We start from the raw sequence: 25,204 nt of genomic DNA on the forward strand, positions 1-25,204 counted from the left end.
CTGTCTCTAGGTCTGACTGAAACGCAGGTTTATTGCTTATTGATTATAAGAAATCATTTCAAAGGGACACAGACACATTGGATTAACCTATGGATTAACTTCAGCAGCGTTTTTATCGTTTTAATGCCATTGAAGACCACTTTTGACCAGACTACGACAAAGGACTGCGGTCAAGCCAGCCTCCACTCTGGAAACCGTCAAGCCAGCCCGCACGTGATATTGCGGTGCGCGAATATCCTATGCATTACGGTAGAGTCCTGGAAACACTGCCTCATATATGAGCTATCATCCCTCTGTTTTTAGATGAGAATAAAACAAAAACTGTCCAGTATCAAAGACTCATCTCACTCCAGGGTGATAGCAGGACACCCCACTTAGTCACTCAGAAAAAATCAGGACATTCTGATGTAGAGTTTCAAAATAAAAGACCTTTGAAATCTCTATGGTATGAGCTATCATCCCTGTTTTTAGATGAGAATAAAACAAAGACTTTCCAGTATCAAAGACTCATCTCACTCCAGGGTGATAGCAGGACACCCCATCTAGTCACTCAGAAAAAATCAGGACATTCTGATGTACAGTTTCAAAATAAAAGACCTTTGAAGGCTGTTGGAGATTTGGAGGATGTTTAAAACCAACCTCGTCTCCGCGTGTCGTTTGATAAGCTGGGTAAATTCGTAAAAAGGAAGGGATTAAGAAACACTAGAATGCAAGTGAAACAATAATCTTGTTTTAATGATACAAGGTAACAATACAAATACAAAGGAATCGCGAAGCACTCTGCAGAGTACTCCGGGCTCAGGTTCTACCACGTGTGAGACAGGTCTCAGGAACGGCCGGTCAAAAACAAGAGCGCGAACCAAAGGAAAACACAGGCTTTCATACTAAAACACAGGAGGAGGTGTGTGCGTGCTTTCCCCCAGAGGTCATCTTATTGGGAGAGACCAACACATGGCCTGTCGCACCCAATCAGTGCGACACAGCAGAAGAAACCCGGAAACAAAAAGTCTCTTTCAGTTTGATGAAGACCAGATACCTTTTGGTGTCTGGTACGAACCTGCTCTCAACAACAAGTTTCCTTATCTTATTTCACATCTTGTAGCCAGCACACACACATCCCCTTTATGGCCCTTTGTCCTTGAGTCCATCTTCCCGCCTCAGGCTGCCACACACAAGTTAAAAGTATGTTTTAAGATATAGTTGTTATAGTTCGCTAAATATACGTAATACATGTAAATCACTTTCATATCAATAATAACGAAGAACAAATTACCTATGCTCTTAAGCAGTATTAGAGATGCTTTTCAAATAGTCAAACTTCACACAGGCCTAATATAGAGAACACACTCATTTGTCCTACCGCCTTTCCATTTGTTTGAGCTATCGTTCACATCTTTACTTCAAATAAAAGGTTTCACATTGCATATTTCCAGCTTCCTTTACACATACTGTTATTATTAATACAAAGTAATTAACCACACACATCTATTGAAAACAAGTAGATTTCCCTGATAATTGACATGCTGAAAATGCTCTCTCGTCCCTATCATAAAAGCTGCTTCCATTTCATATAGAGTAATAAAACATGTTTAAGCTAATTTCTCCACAATGTTTGTAGCCATTTAGTACCCACACATGAAAGAATAAGAACAGAGGTATAGTTGAACAGTAATCATGTAGCACATATATTTACTGCAATGAAAACACACATATTTGCCCCAAGCATGTGTAACGCACCTCTTCTTTTATGAGGGAAACATTCCAGAGTTTTGGAGCTATCCCCAAATTAGGATGTCCCCTGCTTGCATCCCTCTCTAAACACAAAGACTTCACCTCAATATATTGGGGAGGGAAAATATACTTTGTCCCTTCAAATTTAACACACATGAATATATATAAGGTGACATTAAAATGAATATACCAGATTTAACTTTCCTGCCATAACACGTTACTTTAATACTTCAAATAATTCAAATAATCCTTCAAGGCTCATATATGAGCTATCATCCCTCTGTGTTTAGATGAGAATAAAACAAAAACTGTCCAGTATCAAATACAAATTTCACTTCAGGGTGATAGCAGGACACCCCACCTAGTCACTCAGAAAAAATCAGGACATTCTGATGTACAGTTTCAAAATAAAATACCTTTGAAGTGTCATATATAGAGCAACATATATTTAGTTGTGTTGAAGCCTTTATCTCCTCAATGCAGGTGTTAAAGGATGTTGATGGGAACGGTGATAATGATGGTGACAGTGAAGATTCATGTGAGATAGGGTCTGTCTTTATATATAGCTGTGTGTCATCAGCATAGCAATTGAATGATATTCTATGCTGGCTGATGACACGGCCAAGGGGCAGAGTGTACAGGGTGAACAGAGTGGGCCCGAGGACCGACCCTTGAGGGACACCACACGTGACAGGGTGTGTCTGGGACCTCGCACCTCCCAAGGAGATGTACTCTGTTCTTCCACACAGGTAGGACTGGAACCAGTTCAGGGCAGAGTCAGATAGTCCGATGGTGTGTTCGAGGCTCTGAAGGAGGATGTTATGGCCGACAGTGTCGAATGCTGCAGTCAGATCCAGGAGGGTGAGGAGAGATGGGGAACCAGGTTCAGCCGCCATCAGCAGGTCGTTTGTGACCCTGACCAGAGCTGTTTCAGTGCTGTGGGCGGAACGGAAACCGGACTGGAATTTCTCAAAGAGGCCGTTTAGTTGGAGATGGAAACCACATGTCTAACTGTCTACCAGCATGTCATGCACCCTTGTGGCACAAAAAGTTTGTACAGAATAGGAAAGATAACATCATTCACCAAACTCAAGACGCATCTCAGCGAGCTCAAAGATCTGGCCCATTTTGGACTCTCTGCTAGCTTGGAAGAGTCTTTGCCAGTCGCAAGAGAATTTGCGCTTCTGCTATATGGAAAAAAGGAAATTGGACTGATGTGCACAAACTTGGATGAACTGAGGTTCATAATTGAATAGACAACAGATGCAGCCTCGGAAAATCTGCCGCCAACAGAGGATGCATTTCAACAACATGTAAAGAGCAATGTTTCAGACAGCGATATGGTGTCACAGCCCGAACCCAAACCCTTTCTATGGAGTCCTGTTGGCAGGGGGTGGATTGTCAGAGATGGGGCCATTCAACCAGTGCTATTTACAAAACCCCCAGCACCTACAGAACAGGGTTTCCGCTAGGATTTTTTCTCGCCAGTTAAACGTCCGGACAGAATTAATTTTACCGGACACATTTGAAACTTACATGTACCGGTCATGTTTCAATAATAATAATAAGAAGAATTGTGTAGCAGAGCTTCCATTAGTAGGTAATTACCGGACTAGGACCGGATATGCTGATGTTTAAAACTCAGTTAATAGAGAACCGCAGTGACGCGTCGTAAAACCAGGAAGTAAGTTAGCATTTTTAGCACTTCCGGTTCCTTCCTCAAAAAGCAATGCATTTTTTCCATACGGTTTTTGAAAATAGCTCGAAATAAGGTCTGTGGTTGACACAACTTTAAGAGATAAGTCACGTTTTGTTCTAGAACATTAAATACGTCAGCAGTGACCCCACTGGGGATTTTTGAAGAATTTACGTGTCTGAAAAACGATGGTTGTTACCGAGTGGCTGAATAGGACTACAGAAATTGTCGAGGCCGTTGTACGCCATTACGCAGAACACGTAAACACTCCCGCTAAGTTTGTTTTCCCCTGTGTTCTGCTTGAAAGCAAGTACCTGCCTATCTTTAGTATCTGTATATCTATATCTGACCATTAGAATCTGTATTTTTGAAATTGTCGTTTTTAACACAGTAGTTTTACAAATTATAGAATAATTAATTACCAGTGTTTTCCAATTTTACTCGGCAGTTCGTTTCGTTAGCTAACTTTAGCTAAAGCTAGCGCTACTAGTTAGCTACGCAATGGTTTGTTGCTTTGCTCCGGGTTGCAGCCACAGGTCTTCGCATGAAACGTGCTTGTTCTATCGTTTCCCGGCCAATGTTTTCCAAAGGAGCGTTTGGATTCGTGCCATGAGGTAAGCTGACGTAAAAATTTTCTCCATGTCACGGTGAAATGTAAATGATGGGTAGTGACTGTATCGCCGTTTTAGAGATGGCGCTGCTGAAAAGACCGCATAAGTAAAGATAATGAATACATCCTATTAAAACCTGTGTGGCTTATATGATAAGTCTAATTAGTACAAGCAGCATAACGTTTCACCATGTAACTAAAGATTGTAGTCAGGGAAATCAGTTTGACATATTGAACTAATAACAAATCACCTCTGGCTGGCAGAGGACTCTCGGCTCCATAGCTTCTCTTGGACGTAAAATCACATGTACATTTTACATTTATATTCAATTTAATATTCCATCCCTCACATACTTTTGTATATAATAACTTATATTTTGTTTTTCTTGTTATGCTGCTGCAGCACAAACATTTCACAAATTGGGATCAATACAGTAATATCTTATCTTAATTAATTAAGAAATATAACTATTATAATTAGTGTAGCAGCTGACACCTATTTTCAATATGGATTAATCTACCATTTACTTCTTTAGTTCAATTTTCATCTATAAAAATGTCAAAATAGTGAAAATGTTCACGAGACTTATCAAAGTGCAAGGTTATATCTTTAGATGTTTTGTTTTAGCCTATGTACTGTATGTCTTAATGCTCTTACAGTATATGTGACGGTGTGACTTCCATGAAACTAATATTTTATATCTTCCCAACAGACGAGCTGACAGGAAACCTAACACTCTAACAACCACAACATTGCAAAGGCGAGTAAATGTAAATTAAAAACAATTCACCCTTTTTTTATTTCTTCTTCCTTGCAGTGAGGTGAAGCTGACCTTGCACTTGGTGCCAGTAAGGATGTTCCTCACGCAGGCTGAATGTTTCTCCTTCCTTTCTGACACAGAAGCCCTTGATTTGCAATGCTTCACTAATTGTCATTTCCCTGGCTCCGTAGGGACACTTTACCTCCAGCACAGCGGAAGACCCTACCAGACCATCTGGAGATGCCCCCAACATTCCTGATAGGGAGAGCCACAAATCTGACTCATGGACCTGCATCTGGGTTGCAGTGGTGAATGCCCTGACGCCCTCACATTCATTCATAGTCCCCCACTGTACAGACAAAACACCATCAAGGGCCTGTTGTTGCCCTAGCACCCTGGCAATAAGGGAAGCAGTCACACGCTTTGACCTCAGGACAGCTCCAAAGTTGCTGGCAGTCAACCTTCCTATCCTGAACAAATGCCAGTTTGGGTTGGTTCGCTGACCAGTGGTAGCCACCTGAATTGCCCTCTGTTGCTCTTCAGACAATGCCATGCTTGCCACAATTTCCTCAGGTCCCTGATGCCCAACAGATTTGATAATTTCAGGAACAGTAAGTGTTTCCAAGCTGTAGTGTTCCTCTTCTGGCTCGGGGGAGAGAAGCCAAGAAATTCCTGAAAACCTGCCCCGAGTCTGTCCCTCAGCCAGTCACGATCTTCGGAGGTGGGCTCTCTTGTCAGCGGGTTAAATGAGTTATTGGTTTCAACAGTCACATTAAAACAGTTACTAAATCAGCTTACTATCACCTAAAGAACATATCTAGGATTAAAAGACTAATGTCACAACAGGATTTGGAAAAATATGTCCATGCTTTTATCTTCAGTAGACTGGACTACTGCAATGGTGTCTTCACAGGTCTCACTAAAAAATCTATTAGAAAGCTGCAGCTGATTCAGAACACCGCTGCTCGAGTCCTCACTAACACTAAGAAAGTGGATCACATCATTCCAGTTCTGAAGTCTTTACAATGGCTTCCTGTGTGTCAAAGAATAGATTTCAAAATACTGCTGCTGTTTATAAAGCACTGAATGGTTTAGGACCAAAATGCATTTTCTGACCTCCTGCTAAATGATGAACCATCCAGATCTCTCAGGTCTTCATGGACTGGTCAGCTTTCTGTCCCCAGAGTCAGAACTAAACATGGTAAAGCAGCGTTCAGTTATTATGCTCCAAATATCTGGAACAAACTCCCAGAAACCTGCAGGTCCGCTGAAACTCTTACTACTTTTAAATCCAGGCTGAAGACTTTTCTTTTTGTCACTGCTTTTAATTGAACTATTCATATCTTAGACTGCACTGTCACTTTTATCCATGTATTTTTCTTTTAATGTTTCTTTTATTAGCTTTTCTTTGTAATGACTGATTTTAAATGCCATTTTCTTAATGTCTTTCATTTTTTGTAAAGCACTTTGCATTGCCTTGTGTTGAAAAGTGCTATATAAATAAACTTGCCTTACCTTGCCTAATAAAGATTTCATGTGACACATACAATTGATTTGTTGATGGGAATTAATGTGAATAAATTAACTCTAGGTTAATGGTACTGTTGCTATCACTACTCACCGACACTATAAACCTTGTCCCTCATGCTAGCCCTGACAACACCGGTAAGCAGACCTTCATCTAGGCTGGACTGTTACGTGTCCTGACTTGTAGTGGTTCTGTCCTCTGTCTACACTCTTCTTGTCATCTTTGTAAAACGATATCAGACTGGTAATTGACACAGCCATGACTTCTGGTTCAATTCAGTGTGGCTAAAATGAAAAGCTTTGTTAAAATATGCAAGCAAGCGAAAGTCAAATTCAGCTTTATTGTCAAAAATTCTACATGTGTTATACATCCAGAAATATCGAAATATCGTTTCCCACAGTTTGACATGTATACATAAAACAAAACAAAAAGGGCCTAGATAAATGTAGTATACATTAAACAAAACAAAAAGGGCCTAGATAACCGGGGTAGGGGAGAGTGGGGTAAGTAGTGCCAATTTTTTACTTAAAGTGCCTTTAAAGCAAGGGGATTACAGTAATAACTCCAACTAAAATATGTACATATAGTTTAGGATGTTGTGCATCCCTGGGAACAATCACTTCAGATCTTAAATAAACTGTTTGAGAAATATAGCTTTAGAAAAAAAAGTGGTTTTGTGGCACAACTTGCCCCCGGTGCGGGGTAAGTTGTGCCATTAGAGACAATACACTGGGGTAAATTGTGCCATTGATAATTGAAGTAAAACAGATCATTTTAATGTCAAAAACAATAATGCTATATAAAAGCAAGACAAATTCAATACAAAATTATTTATTTAATGTTTATTTAAAGTTTTAACAACATCAAAGGCCACTTTTCTATAACAAGGCCTATGAACACCTAACATCCTACTTGTCCAATGCTGCAGGGAAATATGAACTTCTGTTCCCTTCTGGCTGTACCACCAAGTGTTGTGGTGTGGCCAATTTGCTTAAACAAGGCCTAGCGCCACATGAACACATACTCAGAACCAAATTTAAATTCCAAAATGAGCACCTAATCATCTGCATCTGAATCTCTTCACAGATTCGGCCTAATTCTCTATTTGATATAACACTAACATTCCTGACAACAGACCTCAATAGTTATCTTTTATGGTGTACATGCCTTTTTAATAATATTTTTGAATGGAAAATTCATAAATCAAAATAAATATAACTTAAAGGTGGGGTAGGTAATTTTGGAGGAACCAGCTCGAGTGCGCTGGAATTTGAAAGTACAAAACCGGAAAAAATCTTCCACTTCCTTACAGAGCCCCTCCTCCAACACACACAAACACGCACATGACCAATGAGGACACGAGATAAGTTTGTACACAGATGGAAGGCTGACAGGCAGCGAGGCCATCCAGTTATTTTAGCCGGGCCGGCTAAAATGATTGGTCGTGCTTTTTACAGCACTACGGCTTCCACAGATGAAATTTCTTTATGGATTTTTTGTCAAAGCACTTAAGATATTCATTGCTATCGGGATGTTAAGAGCATTCCATGGAATATAACAAAAAGTGTATCTCGTAGGGGTGTAACGGTTCACAAACATTTCGGTTCGGTACGTACCTCGGTTTTTAGGTCACGGTTCGGTTCGGTACGTTTTTGGTACAGCAGAAGCAATTATCACAAAACAAAACATTTATTATTATTAAACTGTGAATAATGTATTCACTCAAATAAATACAAAATATAATAAAATAAACATTAAGGTGCAGCATTTCGATGAACTGAAATAATCTGTATTTTGTTGGGGAAGAATCTCTGCTCCGCGCCGTTCCTATATGAGCGGGTTCTCAAAAGAAGGAAAATTTCAAAGCAGCCAGGATAAGGGTTAAACAATAATCTGCTTTAAATACATCACCGAATCACGAAGCACTCTGCAGAGTAGTCCGGGCTCAGGTTCTACCACCGTGTGAGACATGTCTCAGGAACGGCAAGTCAAAAACAAGAGCGCCGATCTTCAAAATGATCACAACATTTATACACAGAGTTCACTTCTGAGCGAGCTAGACAGTGAGTTGGAAGTGTTCCATTGGTCGGTTTCCCTTCTGGGCGGGATCCCAGGTAGTAAGTCAGTTTGTTGATTCCATCGTTTGCTTCACAGTGCATGTGTGTGTGTGTGTGTGTGTTTCTGTCCCTCTGCCCTCAGGCAGATCCCCCAATCAATGATTTGGAGTCATGACAGAGGACTCTTTGACAGGACACATACTCATTCCCCCTAAACATCTTCAACACACACAAACATCGTATCATGTATCTTTAACAGAAGTTAATTGTTCTTATCGCTTAATGGCTTCCCTGAACTTCCCTTCACCCCAAAGTCAGCTTACTAGGAATGAATACATTTTATTGATAAGCTCAAAAGGACCTTTATCTCATTTACTGCTGGGTGACCCAAGTCTCAAGGCCTCTTTTGGGGTCTGTAGGAGATAAATCATTAATTCTACAAGGCTTCAACTGTCTTGTATCTGAGGCACATCTCCCTTTGGGCTAATCAATACTGGTTTTAGCCATTAGCAGAGGAAGCTAGAGACTCAGGGCCCCTTCCTTGCTGGGAACTGCAAAGCAGATGTCAAAGGTCATAAAACCACCCTTTTGACTACACATGAAAAGTGGAAGAAAAGACTATTGCTTTAATTTATTATTACTAAGTAGTGGGACATTATTTCAGGAATATATGAAAAGCCTCTCTATTATTTAAACAGTAAAAATGTACTTTCAAATTTAACACCCACGAATATATAAGGTGACATTAAAATTAATATACCAGATTGAACTTTCCTGCCATAACACGTTACTTTAATACTTCAAATAATTCAAATAATACTTCAATTCCCCCTTTTGGTCTCGCCCCACGAGACCAACTCACATAAGACATTTGAAACACAGCTACTGTCATTCCTTGCCACTGTGTCTGCTCCCCAACAGTATACCTTGTGAACAGAACACAACTTTCAATGTCAGTGAAGGAACTATCAGAGTGCGAACCTGAGTGCCAGAAAGCAGCATCCTTGCGTGTTGTTGAATCCTCAGGGCCAACAAGGGCAGCTGATAGGGAGGGGGAGATGCGGCCTTTCCTTCAAAGGTGGAACTGATGAATCTGATCAGAGAGAAGTAGACTCCTCTGCTGCCTCGAGAAGTCCCCCAGCCCGCTGACGCCAGCTTCCGAGTCGTCTGCTGTCGGGATGTCCGCGAGGTCCTTCTCCTCCAGTACGCTGATGACAGCTACCGAGTAGTCTACTGTCGGGATGTCCGCGAGGTCCTTCTCCTCCAGTCCGCTGATGACAGCTTCCGAGTCGTCTGCTGTCGGGATGTCCGCGAGGTCCTTCTCCTCCAGTCCGCTGATGACAGCTTCCGAGTCGTCTGCTGTAGGGATGTCCTCGTTGATGATAGCCAGGTCCGTCCTGATGTCCTCCATGGTCCTAGCCGGTGATTTCCTCGCCGCACACTGGCTCCAGTAGTACCAGATGTCCCCCTTTGCTCCTCGGCGGACGGCATGAGATGTCCTCTGGGTCACTCTGTAGAGGCCGGAGAACCTGGGGTTGAGTCACGTAGGCCTGACGAGCTTCAGCCAGACGAACTCCGCTGTGTCGGCCTCCTGCTCCTCGGGTCCCCCTTTTGGCGTCAGGAACCTGTGTGGAGAAATCTGATACCCACCCCTCTAGTCTACGCTCAGGGCTTCTGGGCCCTCAGGTGTTTGACCCACCACTGATAGGCTGCTTGGAGCCTGTTGGTGGGGTGTCTTAAAACAACAGCTGTCTGTGAACAGGTTTTCTAAATTAGTTGCAGACCTCCTATCTGCCAGTGCAGCTTCAGAATCTTAATACTTGGCCTGTGTCAACAAAATAAACCCTAACATCTTTAGGTGAACTAAGTAACATATTTCAATAGCTCTGAATTTCTGACAAGCATCTGTGTTATTTTTAAATGAAATCCCTGAGATCCTATTTAAAATCTAAATATAATATGAACTGCTACTGTCTCTGGTAAAGAAACACACTAATCTTATGGATTAAAAAACAACTAATTTCATGATACTGACAAAGTGAATAATTTCCTGGTGATACTGCTTCTACCCGTCAGTGCTTGGATATTATCAAGCTGAAAAATGAATACAGAAATCCAACATACTGTCATCAAATGTCTTTCTATTATGAATTTAAACTAAATGAACATCCCAATAATGATCTAAACAGTCTATGGCTTTTACTTCTTTACCAGGCTAGTGACAAGATGTTGTCTAAATGAAATTCTATCTCAATACATTACTATGTTTTAACTTAACTGTAATATGTTCTTTCTACATTTCAAACCTCAGTTACTTAATACCTGTTGAAATATTACAAAATGGTTTCATTATCACAGGTCACCTTCTCTGGTATTCTCATTCTGGAATTACCTCTCTCAGTAGCCCCTTGGCCACTGATTCTGCATCTGTGTTACCTGTTATAACTCAATCAATATTAGAAACATGTCAACATTTTTTAGGAAACCTCTCGTTTCCCTTGGAGCTCCAGAATAATGTGTTAGTCTAAAAACATGCTTGGTTAGTTATTGTTTTAGAATCATGCAGTTACACTGATCACATGCCGGCATTCCATTCACACTCACACTGTCAGGTTTTAAAGTCAAGTTCGGTCAGCCCCAGAGTCAGTCATTGATAGTGCTTTTCTCAAGTCACACTGTCAGTCAGGGTCAAAGGTCATTTGGTCTCAGTTTCATTGGCCATGTGTCGTGCTCTGCAGAGACTTTAACATTCTACTAGCTGGAGTTGTACTAGTGACATCATTGTGTTGATGTCAACCAATGCAACAAAGTTTTTCTCGTGTTCGCAGCACCATTTTCTTCAGATGTTTAACAAACAAATGATCAATACACTTTATTAATATACCGCCCCTAGGAAACACAATACCTGACAAATGTTCATGCAAGGCATTCTTTTTTTTTTTTTTTTTTTTCAAAATCTTTTTATTGGCTTTTTGACAGACATCACAGTTGCAATACATTAGGTACACACGTAGAGAAGATGGTCTGTAGGAAGACTAAATACTTACCCCACCCCCCCACCCTCACCCCTATGGGCTATGATCACATTATAAACAAGACATCAATCAAAAAGTTACAAAACACCAACATAAAAAAAAAAATAAAAAAAATAAAAGGGGATAAAAATGACATGAAATACGAAGACCAATAACTGAAAATTACATAAAAATACAGATGCTTCTTCATGTTTTTAGTCAGTAAAAATAAATACCAGGAAAATAATGGTACTGCAAGTTACATGAGGAAACAGAGAAGACAAACAAAGCAATGGTCGAGATATTAGGGAGATAAGGAAAGGGGGAAGTGAAGGTCTCTTTTCCCCCCCCCCCCCCACCGGGTTCATTCACAACTCATCAGCATCAGGGTTGATTGTCAGGTCATTGATTAGCAGTAGTAAGGGAGTCCAGGTCTTATGAAAGAGTGTCAGGGATCCTTGAAGTGAAAATCGTATCTTTTCGAGATTAATACACTGTAATAGTTCCTGTATCCACCTGTCATGTGTGGGCGGGGAAACGTGCTTCCACTTCAGAAGAATGGAACGCCTGGCCAGCAGGGTTGTGAAGGCGATGACCCGCTGGGTCGTGGTGGGAATGTTCTGTGTTGGGGGGATGCCGAACAAGGCAGTTAGAGGGTTAAGGGGTATGGGTGTGTTAAGGGCCTGTTCAAGGGTTTTGAAAATACTAGACCAGAATGCATTCAGGCTGGGGCATGACCAAAACATATGCGTGTGATTGGCAGGAGATTGCTTGCATCTGTTACAGGCATCGCTTCTAAGAGGAAATATTTTGGCTAGTTTAGCATTGGTAAAGTGAGCCCTGTGGAGCACCTTACACTGCATTAGACCGTGCCTAGCACAGATAGATGAGGTTTGCACCAAACGAAGAATGTCCCTCCACTTACTGTCAGATATGTCTACACCCAACTCACCCTCCCAGGACTCTTTTACAGATGTAGTAGAGGCTTGGTCAAAGGAGGCAAGTTTTCCATAAATAGTAGATACCAGCCTTTTTTGGTCACAATCAAGGGTGAGAAACTGGTCAATTCCTGACTCAGGGGGGCGGTTGGGAAAATGGGGAAATTGCTTTTGAGCAAAATGTCTAATTTGGAAGAAGCGGAAAAGATGACTATTTGGCAGGTGATATTTGGCTGACAAGGATGCAAAGTCAGAGAAAACCCCATCCTTGTAAAGATTACTGATTGTGACAAGCCCGTTACCAGCCCACATACGGAAGGTGGGGTCCGAGCAGGATGGGGAGAATGAGTGATTATTTAGTATTGGAGCTAGGATTGAGGCTCTGTGTAAGCCATGTTGCCTTCTGAATTGAAGCCAAATCTTAATAGTACTGGTAACAATTGGGTTGACTGAGATTTTGTGCGTCATTACGGGAAGTTGGGAGCAAATCACAGAGTGTAAGGAGCTAGAGGAGGAGGAGATCTCCATGTGAACCCATGGTGGGCTGGAGTTAGGAGTCTTGGGGCCAATCCAGTAAAGGAGTCGGTTAATATTAGAGGCCCAGTAGTAGTGACGGAAGTTCGGGAGTGCCAAGCCACCCTCCGACTTGGGGAGCTGAAGAATTGATTTTTTAAGACGGGCGGGTTTATCATCCCAAATGAACGCATTTAGTTGACTGTCAAGACTGGTGAAAAAAGATTTATTGATGTAAATTGGGATATGCTGGAAGAGATATAAGAATTTCGGCAGAATTACCATTTTAATAAGATTGACACGGCCAACAAGGGATAAGGGAAGGGAAGACCACCTAGATAGATCCGATTTGCATTTAGCTAAGAGTGGTTGAACATTTTTGGGAAACAGATCTTTAAAGGAGCTGGTGATGGACACCCCCAAGTATCTGAAGCCATCTGATGCAATATTAAAGGGAAAAGCGGTTGGGGGGAGTGTTTTCGCCAGTTGGTTTACAAAAAATAGTTCGCTCTTTTGGAGATTTAATTTGTAGCCTGATAAACGACCAAACTGCTCAAGGATTGACAATATAGGAGGGAGAGAGGACACAGGATTGGAGACATATAGGAGAAGGTCATCCGCGTAAAGGGAAAGTTTGTGAACTATACCATGACGAGTGATGCCCTCAAACCCATTATGGCCTCTGAGCCATATAGCTAGAGGCTCGATGGCTAAATTAAACAATAGGGGAGAAAGCGGGCAGCCCTGGCGTGTCCCACGTTGGAGAGGGAAAGCAGACGATTGAATGCGATTTGTGTTTACCGATGCAGAAGGTGAGGCATATAAAAGCTTAATCCAAGAAATACATTTTGAGTCAAAGCCAAATTTTTCTAAAATGAAGAACAAGTAGCTCCACTCCACCCTATCAAAAGCTTTTTCCGCATCGAGTGAAACTATGACTTCGGGGACATTGGACGGGGGCGAGAAAATAACATTAAGTAGCCTCCTGGTGTTGAAGAAAGAGTGTCTCCCTATCATAAAACCTGTTTGGTCAAGCGGAACTATAGAAGGTATCACGAGTTGGAGGCGGAGGGACAAAATCTTAGCCAGTATTTTACAATCAACATTTAGGAGAGAAATTGGTCTGTAGCTGCCACAGAGAGTAGGATCTTTATCCTTCTTCAATAGTAGAGAGATGGATGCCATGGACAGGGTTTGAGGTAATCTGCCTTCTTTAAGGGAATCATTATACATCCTTGCTAAAATTGGTGCCAAAAGAGACGAATATGCTTTGTAGAATTCGACTGTGAAGCCGTCCGGACCAGGCGATTTCCCATTTTGCATAGATTTGATGGCTTCCTGTATCTCTAAAGTGGAAATGGGGTCCCCCATTCCGCCTGCGTTAACTACGTCAATTTGGGGGAAAGTTAAGGAGTCAAGAGGATTTGGGTTTATTGTGCCAATTGTGGGGCATTCAGAAGTGTACAAATTATTATAAAATTCAAAGAAAGACTTGTTTATTTCAATCGGGTCAGAGACTAAATTGCCTTCGGGCGACTTTACTTTGGGGATTAATCTGGAAGCGTTAACTGCCCGAGCCTGTTGAGCCAGAAGCCTCCCAGCCTTGTCCCCCTGTTCAAAAAAGCGCTGCTTAGTTTGCCTCAGTTGTCTCTCCACTACGCTCGTCATTAAAAGGTCATGTTCCAAATGTAATAATATGCGTTCTTTATATAAGGTTGGTGAGGGGGAGAAGGAATACGTTTCATCAATTCGGAGAAGTTCTTCCAAAATTGCCGACAGCCGAACCCTTTCATCCTTTCTTAGTTTGGAAACATACGATATAACCTGCCCACGAACATAGGCTTTGAGAGCCTCCCACACTGTTCCACAACTTAAGTCAGCAGTGTCATTAATTTCGATATATAAACGAATCTGAGAGTTAACAAAGTCCTTAAACTTGTCATCTGACAGCAGGTGGGAACTGAACCTCCACAACTTAGCGGGAGTAACACTAAGAGGGAAGTGGATGTCAATTGATACAGGGGCGTGATCTGAGGTGGCTATAGGATGGTATTGACACGCGCTGGCAAGGTGTAGCAAGCTGTCATCAAGCAGAAAAAAATCTATTCGCGAGAATGTGTGGTGGACGTGTGAGAAAAAAGAGAAAGCTTTACTTTGAGGGTTTTTAAATCTCCAAGGGTCTGAGATTCCTAATTGTGCTGCATAATTTGAGACTACATTGGCGGATTTTGAGAGAGTGCCAAGTTTAAGGGATGACCTGTCGAGATGCACATCTTGAATCAAGTTGAAATCTCCACCCACGATTATGCGGTGATTGTCTGCGTTCGGGATTTTAGCAAAAAGGTTCATAAAGAATTGGTCGTCATCCCAGTTGGGTGCGTAAACAGAAACCAAAATTACAGGCATACCCTGCAAGACACCTGAAACTATGACGTAGCGGCCATTATTGTCGAGAATAGTATTTGTTGGTACGAACATCACACTCTTGTGAATAATAATGGCAGCACCTCTGGCTTTACTAGAAAATCTTGAGTGGAAGTAATGGCCCATCCACGCCCGCTTGATGCGAAGGGTGTCAGACGTTTTAAGGTGTGTTTCTTGTAAAAATATAATGTCCCCTTTAAGATGTTGCAATCGAGTCAAGACCTTACCAATTTTAATAGCTTTGTTCATTCCTCTGGTGTTCCAGGAGATCAGGCGCACACTTCTGCCAGCAGTCGTCATACTGTTAGTCATATGGGGAGTCTAATGAAGGTGGTCTGAAAACGTTGTGCTTCCCGAGGACTGAGGGGAGAGGAGTGGTGGGGGGGGAAGAAGAAGACCGGGGAAGGGGAAAAAACAGTACAAAAAAAACAAGCGAAGGCAAAAATAGACAAACCATAAACAAAACACAACCCATAAACCCAAATGTGACCATACCCGGAGCATCGCAAATACAAACCCTGACTGAGCGCTATAGCTCAAAGCTCAACAGCAGAACTTATCTTCCGGGGTCCCGTTCCCTATACTAAAAGCAGGAAGCCCATTGTAACACGGAAAAGTATCAAGTGAACAAACAAAAAAACAAAAAACTCAAGTGTATATATATATATGCATAAAATAGCAATTATACTAACATCCATAGATAGGTAAACAGCCTACCAATATAAGCATAGCAGGGGGCAATAAGGCACTGACATAGATCTCAAGTAACATACATAAATAAAATAAGGCCCAGAGATCAAGTAAAACAAAATAGAATTGCACTTTAAGGGTTAAAACCCATATAAGGAATCAGTTCAAACAGCATTCAGAACAGTCCAAGTACCTGGGTCCCATGTAGTGTAAACAGTAGCAGGTACATTCATGTTCATTGCAATATCAGCACTAGGCTCAAACTATCAGTGCAAATACCAGAGCGGCCAAAGTGCATGTACAAAAAGTGTCCATGAAAGCAGAATACAAAAAAAAGTAATAATAGTCTCTTACTAAACGTCACATCAGACGCGTGAGACTGATTCAGCTTCAGGAAGAATGGATGCTATGTAGCATTTAGCCTCTGCCACCGAGGAGAATCTCTTCTTACCTCCCTCCTTCGATACGATGGAAAGCCTCGCAGGGAACAGCAGGGCTGGCTTGAGCCCTAGGTTGTAAAGCTCCGCCATCACCTCTCGGTATTTGTAGCGCTGTTCCATCACTTCGGGTGCGTAGTCCTCGTAGATGGCGATGGGCGTACCTTGATATTGTAGCTTGCCTCTCCTGGCCCGGGCCTCACGGATAATATTCTCCTTCTGCTGGTACCTGTGGACGCGGATGATGACCGGCCGTGGCCTCTGTCCCGGCTTGGGCTTGTCGGTGAGTGAGCGGTGGGCCCTGTCGCACTCCGGCGGCGAATCAAAGACGCCCTCACCAAGGACCTCCATCAGCAGCTTCGGGAAGAATGTCGAGGGATGAGGGCCCTCAATGGATTCTGGCAAACCGACAATTCTTATATTGTTGCGCCGGCTGCGGGACTCGAGATCAGTGACCTTGGCCACCAGTTTAGCATTGCTGTCCGTTAGCGCAGCACAAGTAGCCTCCAGGGCTAACATGCGTTCGTCCTGCAAGTTAGCATTGGACTCGAGTGAAGCAATTGTCTGCCCGTGGTCTGACACAGTCGCTTGGATTCGGTCTAGTTTGGCTTCAAGAGTTGAGATGGCAGACTTAAAGTCGGCAGAGAGAGCTCTACGGTGGTCTTCAAGGAGGCTAGCCATGTCCGCCATGTTGAGATCGTTGCTAGCTAGCTCGGGGCTATCGGTCCCGGCGGTTTTTTCTTTTTTGTTGCTTTTCGCCAATTTGGACGGCATACTATGGTGGCGTTGTGAGCGGAATAATATTAATGTTCACTTGAATGTAAGTTAAAGAAAAGTTATGGGCTTCAGAAAAGTTACAGCACAAAAGTTTGCGGGAGCAGAACTACGCACGTCTCTACTCCGTCATGCCCAACCGGAAGTCCATGCAAGGCATTCTTAAGTGAACCTGCAGAAAACGGCCTTTTGAATTAATATTCCAAATTAATCAATAATAATAATAATCAATTTTATCAAATTTGTTTACCCTTAGAAGTGAACATACCTCATAATGTTACATCAGGATGTTAAACTAAGCTTTAGCCAAATCAATCATTATTACTGTTTCAGATCTAACTGAAGGTTGAACAAACAAAACCTTTTTTGTTTACCTCATATTTTTCCAATTTCAGCATCAGCCTTGTTACTCTAAAATTACGTCTTAAATAGGAATATTAGAAATGAAACAAATATTTAATCTTCAGAAATGTTCTCAACAAATGGAGAGTAATGCCATCTCTCTATCTAGTGAATAGCCAACATATTTAAAAAATGTTAGATATACAAAAATAAGCCTAAATACTATATTACTATTAAAGTCTAAAGCTAGACCTAAGCAGAACAGTTTTTTAATGGACAATTTAATCCAAAAACAAAACAAAACTGGACTTGTGTTCTTGTTATGTGTTCTTCAAAATACATTACCTTGTGAAGTATTCACAATATAACTAATCCTCTCTAGGATATGAAATCCATTCATCTTTAACCAGATACTATTTCACTATTTATTTTTAGTTCATGATAATAATAATGGTATAACGTCCACACGTTTACCCATAGCTAGTCACTATGTCAAGATTATCATGTGTGACATAATAATCAGATGTCTTGTTTGCCAAACAAGGATATTAAACTTTAACCTTTTCAGTATTCCAGACCATCATTAAACAATCAGCCTCCTTTCCTAAACACTAAGCATATCGTTCTACACCACCTTCTGATAAACTCTTGCACAGTTATGCTGTAAAATCATTGCATGATTTATTCAGAGTCTGAACAGACTGAGACCAGCCTGTCTCTTGATCTTGTCATATTGAGAACAGTCAATGATTCATTGTCCTCTTCAGCTGTAGTCAGTGGCAGGGCCCCCAAAACGCTAGAACCGGCCCTGTTCAGTGGGCTCCAAGGAAACTCTCTCTGGCATTGGGATGTTCTGAGGGGGAAGGGACCTCTGGATCAATGTGATACAATCAGCAGACACACATTGTCCTCTGTACAGCAGAAATCCCCAAAAACTGCAGTACCTCTTCACACCACTGTTGCCTTGACAACGAGGCACAAGCAACATGTCAAAACCTCCTCTGAGATGCGTTCTTTGCACAGTTCTTCTGTTTCTGTAATGAGCAACTTTTCACCAACACACTGATTCAGAGTACAACCCAAAGGTGGCGCACAACTATCCAATTAATCTGTAATCACAGCAAATCAGCTACTGAGAAAAACTCAATGTAAATCTCTCCCCCAGCGGCTTACAAAATAAAACAGCTGAGTGTCTACAGTATATGGTCAGGAATGCTGAAACATGTGAATGTTAAAACCAATCAATGGTAACAGTCTTCCTATTCTTCATTACTTCAGTTCTCAGTTAATAGGCAAAACAAAAAACTTTTCTGAACCACTATAGATTCATCTTTAATCTTCTTGCTTATTATATTCTTTTCAAATTGTTTATCTAAGTTGTGTGTTACAAGCATGGTTAGATTTGTAACAGAATAAAAAACTAACTGTATCCAGCGCTATATATTTAAAACAAGTAATCTGACTACAGTTAATGAATATATTTTTGGAACACTTAAAGGAATTATTACAAAATGTAATCTTCATTATTACTAAAACTGAAACCTAAATAAATCGTCACGGAACATTTTTCTGTCCTTATTACTTAATTGTTTCAATAAAAACTAAAAAGCATTGTGAAAAGTCCCATTTTTGAGAACAAATCTCAACACTTTTATTCCATCTAAGCACGAATGTTTATGACAAACTCGTCCTATTAATCCAAAACGGTCTTTAATGGTATCTATTGTGAACTTTTCTTAATATTAATTGTAAATGCAACGTATGTTCTCCCCAGAACAAAGATAGGATAGTTGCAGCTGAAACTGGTTAATAGCAATTTTCTGTTAACCTAGATAAGCCTGTTGTTGTCATATCTAGTAAATATATTCGTATCTTATGTTACTCATAAAACAATATGACATTTTCCAGAATAGTAGTAACTCTATATAACCTGTAGTCTCTCTACTCTTTCAAACCGTCTCATTTCTCCTGTCTTTCTGTCTCACTGCGCCCTGCAGCTGCCTCCGCTCCAGCCCCTCACAAATCACCCCTTTGTGAAACTGTGTGAGATTGCTGGAGCAAAACCTCGTGCAGGACCTCTGTCATGCTTAAACATTAACAGATTCCCTCTGACTGACAAATTTACAAAAACCTTCTTTTTACTGTCTACTCCTTCATCTTAAACTTAAAAACACCATTGTGGTGAATCGTTTACGTTTTCCGTTTCCTATCTACTTTAAACAACCATCAACTGAGAGTAACTGTATATGATAACAACTCCTAAATAACCTCACAATATATATTTCTTCCAGTGAGTTCGTTATTTCATGTCTAACAAATTCTCCTCTTTCCATGTCTTATTCTAGATGGAAAAATCCACCTATCATATTTAATTTGAATAAAACCTTAACTTTAATGTACTTCATATACTCAGTAAATCTCTTTTTACTTTCCTCTAAGGTTACTGTATGTAATATAATTTTCCTTGAAGTATAATTAAGTACAATCCTTAGTTAATGACAAATATCATGAAATTCAATGCAACGCAATGCAACGGTATCAATCAGTTCTCAAAGACTATGTTTAAATAGCAGCAAATCATTGTTTCTTATTTATTTCAATATATCTACCACTTCAAATCACACATTGATCTGTTCATTTTCAATGTATTTCACTCCAACTTCAGATCACTAGAGAAAAAAGCAAGCAGACACACTCCGGGCTGCTGCTGCTCTCGAGAGGAAAAAAGGGGGGGAACTCTCACAGACAAATACTGACACCCCCTTCTCTCTCCCCCGCTGTAGCTCTCAGCCTCTTTAGGAAAAGGGGGGCTTCTTTCAACAATTAACACTTCTGCTATCCTTTTATTCAATTTTTCTGCTTGAACCCACTGTTCTCGTAAGCTCTTAACTCACGCTCCTCTCGTTCAAATTCTCCATTCATTATGACTTCGTATCTATTCATCTGACTTACTGTCTTTGTTACCAGTACATATTCACAGACTTCGTATCTATTGATCTGACTTACTGTCTTTGTTACCAGTAAATATTCACAGACTTCGTATCTATTGATCTGACTTACTGTCTTTGTTACCAGTAAATATTCACAGAAAAAATACCCCGTACAGTCTATTCAGCTTTTATTGTCTGATGTTTATTCCAACAAGTTTAGCGAGCAACTCAGCGCGCTTCAACACCGTCTTTCAACGATGTGACGCTGACATGGAGTCGTAACCCAGGCTTACAGAACTCTTTATCGTGACGTTTGGCTTTATAGATTCAACCCCCACAGAACAAAGGATTAATGAGGTCCGGTCACTTCAAAATTGCTTTTTGAAGGTTGCGTTACTCTCCTTTGGATTTACTTATAACTTAACTTCGATTCCTATGAACCTAAGAATTATTATTCGGATTTGTTCCGGATGCCATCTGAAAACGGGCACTGAACATCCCCCAACGAGTCTTCAGCCGTCTCCTTTCTGAAAAAAGTACGGGGCCTTTCACCTTCGTCTTACATACCTCGTTGATTCACTTTTATTTTATATAACTTTCCTACCTATCTAAAATATGTATTTGTATATTCCACCGCAACAACTATGACACCGGAATATGTCTCTGACAACTCTAAAATTTAGTTTAGCCAATTACAGACCTTCGATAGAAACAGGCTTGTCTGCTCACCTTTCAATTGTAGGATCCTCATTTTAGTTGTCAGAGATTATTCTAGGCCTCTTCTCCGGACCATTCGTCCGCTGGCTGCTGATTTTCCTCTCAAAAACCCTACTCATGACGTCACCACGTCATGACGTCATCACGTCGGGGAAACACCATTTGTTGGTGCAGAATCTCTGCTCCGCGCCGTTCCTATATGAGCGGGTTCTCAAAAGAAGGAAAATGTCAAAGCAGCCAGGATAAGGGTTAAACAATAATCTGCTTTAATGGTGCAAACATACAAATACATCACCTAATCCCGAAGCACTCTGCAGAGTAGTCCGGGCTCAGGTTCTACCACCGTGTGAGACATGTCTCAGGAACGGCAAGTCAAAAACAAGAGCGCCGATCTTCAAAATGATCACAACATTTATACACAGAGTTCACTTCTGAGCGAGCTAGACAGTGAGTTGGCAGTGTTCCATTGGTCGGTTTCCCTTCTGGGCGGGATCCCAGGTAGTAAGTCAGTTTGTTGATTCCATCGTTTGCTTCACAGTGTATGTGTGTGTGTGTGTGTTTCTGTCCCTCTGCCCTCAGGCAGATCCCCCAATCCAGGGCCGTGGGAAGTAGGGGTGCTGAGGGTGCTGCAGCACCCCCTGGTGGAGGACAGGGGATCTGCACTTCCACAAGATTAAATACAAATATAATTTAAAAAAAATGAATTTTCAGCCTTGACGTAACAACATTCATAATTAAGTAAATATAACACCCTTTTCACCCCGGTTACATTTTCCATTTGCCCCGTACGATGGGCGCTTTAAGTGATGAAAGTGGGGGATGCTGGCTTATCAGGCGCTCGCAGCTCACAGCCAGCGAGAGAGAAAGAGGGGGGGGGTGCACCTGTACCGGCGGGGAATGTTGTTAGCTTCTGCTGCGCTAACGGATATAAGAAGCTCTTTCTACAATAATGTGGAGGGAGAGTTCTGTCCTGTCAGACTGAGAGGCTCAGTGAGGTAAAGGACTGAGTGTTTAGATAGTTCACTTTAGTCTAAGTTATCTCAGTGGGTCTCAAACGTTTTGATCATAATTTATGTAAACAAATATTTCCAAGGCACTCCTTTATAATTATTAGGATAAATAAAAACAGGTTTGAAATCATTCCAATGTATAATATAGGACAGTAAACCAAAAATATCGTTTAAAACTGGAGAGATTTAAAAATATGCATAAATAAATAAATGTTAACTGATAAGATATAAATGAACCACAAAAATAAAACAAGTTAGCCTACATTTATTTGTTATTGGCTATGGTAGATTATCGGTTATGTTCACATACTTATTTGATTATTAAAATGCAAACCGATCTTTTTCATATGGGTGTTTAGAGTTGTATCCCCTAGATCAGTCTCTAGTAATTGGGCGCTCAAAGTGCACCAGATTGAAGCATTTTACTTTAAAATGTTAAAAACAATCTTCCCGGGGGGGCACCCCCGGATCCCCCTAGAGGATGTGAAGTCCACCCCAAAATTAAAACATGTTCAATGTTCATGCAATACTAAATAGTATACATTTGAAGCCTTTTTATATAAGCTGTCCACCATGCCAATATGTTTCTCTGTTTGTAGTGTCTTTTGTAGAGGTTTTTCATTGCCAGCTAAAATCTTGCCTATAGGGCAGAAAATTGGTCAAAACCGGCCCTGGTGTCATCCCCACAGCACCCCCCATTTGAAACATGTTCCCACGGCTATGCCCCAATCAATGATTTGGAGTCATGACAGAGGACTCTTTAACAGGACACATACTCATTCCCCCTAAACATCTTCAACACACTCAAACATCGTATCATGTATCTTTAACAGAAGTTAATTGTTCTTATCGCTTAATGGCTTCCCTGAACTTCCCTTCACCCCAAAGTCAGCTTACTAGGAATTAATACATTTTATTGATAAGCTCAAAAGGACCTTTATCTCATTTACTGCTGGGTGACCCAAGTCTCAAGGCCTCTTTTGGGGTCTGTAGGAGATAAATCATTAATTCTACAAGGCTTCAACTGTCTTGTATCTGAGGCACATCTCCCTTTGGGCTAATCAATACGGGTTTTAGCCATTAGCAGAGGAAGCTAGAGACTCAGGGCCCCTTCCTTGCTGGGAACTGCAAAGCAGATGTCAAAGGTCATAAAACCACCCTTTTGACTACACATGAAAAGTGGAAGAAAAGACTATTGCTTTAATTTATTATTACTAAGTAGTGGGACATTGTTTCAGGAAGAAAAGCCTCTCTATTATTTAAACAGTAAAAATGTACTTTCAAATTTAACACCCACGAATATATAAGGTGACATTAAAATGAATATACCAGATTGAACTTTCCTGCCATAACACGTTACTTTAATACTTCAAATAATTCAAATAATACTTCAATTTGAACTGTATGTACTAGTACCTAAGCAGCCAGTTTGACATTATGACTTGCTTGTCATTGTATTTTCATGATTTTTTAAAGAAAAATGAACTTGCTGGTCCGGGGAACGTCCCCCGGAATAATTTTTTGAGAAATGACCCATTAAATTATTACTTCTGGTGATGTTAGAGGGGAGGGGGGGGGGGTCATTTTGCTGTGTGTGTGTGTGTGTGTGTGTGTGTGTGTGTGTGTGTGTGTGTGTGTGTGTGTGTGTGTGTGTGTGTGTGTGTGTGTGTGTGTGTGTGTGTGTGTGTGTGTGTGTGTGTGTGTGTGTGTGTGTGTGTGTGTGTGTGTGTGTGTCATACTTGCCAACCCTCCCGATTTTCGCGGGAGACTCCCGCATTTCTCCCGATTTCTGACAAAATCAGATTTACTCACGACTGTTTCCATTCGGACTTTAATACAGCTACACCATTGTTTGGTTTCCATGGTAGCGCGTCTCTTTAGCAGCGCGCGCAACTCAAAGTCTGAGAGGGTGAGGAAGATGAAAACTGAACAAGAATCGACAACTCGACCCTCTGATCACTACTTTCCTGTAAAATACAGGTCCAGCCCACACATATGCTCGATTGGTGCCACAGGCATTGCCCTTACAACTACAATAAGCATGTAAATGTTAATCTACAGCTCCGGCAATCCACTAGCACCGGAATCTCCACCTGCAGACAACTAGGCTACTGTAGCGTCACCTTGGATACGAGTCCAAACAACTCACAGACACACAGGCCGTGGCGCTGACAGGGCGCCCTTTGGGCATCAGATCTGACGACGCTGATTGGCTGAAATTATGTTTCGGTGGCATAGTTTACAGATAGCAACAGTCAACTTGTTGGCTGCTGCTGCTCTGGCTGAGGGTAATGATACACGCTGTGGCCAGCCAGGAAACATGTGACTTATCAGTAACTTTAGACATCGTAAAACAATTTTAAACAAGATTTTGTAGATTATACATTTTACTGATACCAACCATATAATATTTACCTTGTTCTTTAAAAATTAAAAATTAAATATTTTTTGAAAATATATATTTTTATTTATTTTGAATTTTTAATGACAATCAAACATGTAGGAAGAGGGGGTGCGGCGCCCCTAGCGCCCCTATGGGCCGGCCGCCACTGGTACCGGTGATCAGACCCGGCGTCATGGGCGTGCCCCATGGGGCCGGGCCGCCCATCCAGGATTTGGGCCCGCTGTTTTAATCAGGGCTGAATACAACATTTTAATTGTTTTATTATTATGTTTATTGTTGTTATCTGTAGGGCTTTGTCCTAATATTTATTTTTGTTTTAAACTATGTTAAAAGATTAGTTTAATGTCATTTTTTTATTTTGCTATGAAATTCTGAATGAAATTCTGAATGAAAGGCTGCGCGCGAGACTGGTTTTTCGCTGGGTTGAGTCGTGTGGGTTTTTGAGTGAGATGCGGCACAGCAGCCTGTCAGTTTACTCTTGCTAGGTTAGTTTGGCTATCATCATTTATATTTATCTGCAACAATGGATATCAGGAAGTGGTTCATGAAAGGAATATGGCAACTCAGCGCCAGATGCAGGCACATCAGTTACGTTACCAACGAGCTAGCAAGCCAGCCAGGGACAAGG

General features: G+C 41.2%; 1 long non-coding RNA gene across 1 annotated transcript in view; it reads left to right on the forward strand.

Moving 5' to 3' along the window:
• The first annotated feature begins 274 nt into the window (after nucleotides 1-274).
• The window catches only part of LOC307043453, a 183,987-nt gene continuing 159,057 nt past the window's right edge, over nucleotides 275-25,204 (forward strand). Inside the window, exon 1 of the long non-coding RNA XR_013809388.1 lies at nucleotides 275-1,987. This is a non-coding gene — a long non-coding RNA (uncharacterized lncRNA). The remainder of the gene's footprint in view (nucleotides 1,988-25,204) is intronic.

The sequence above is a fragment of the Notothenia rossii genome (genome assembly GCF_949606895.1).
Source record: "Notothenia rossii genome assembly, chromosome: 6".
Taxonomy (NCBI): Eukaryota; Metazoa; Chordata; class Actinopteri; order Perciformes; family Nototheniidae; genus Notothenia; species Notothenia rossii.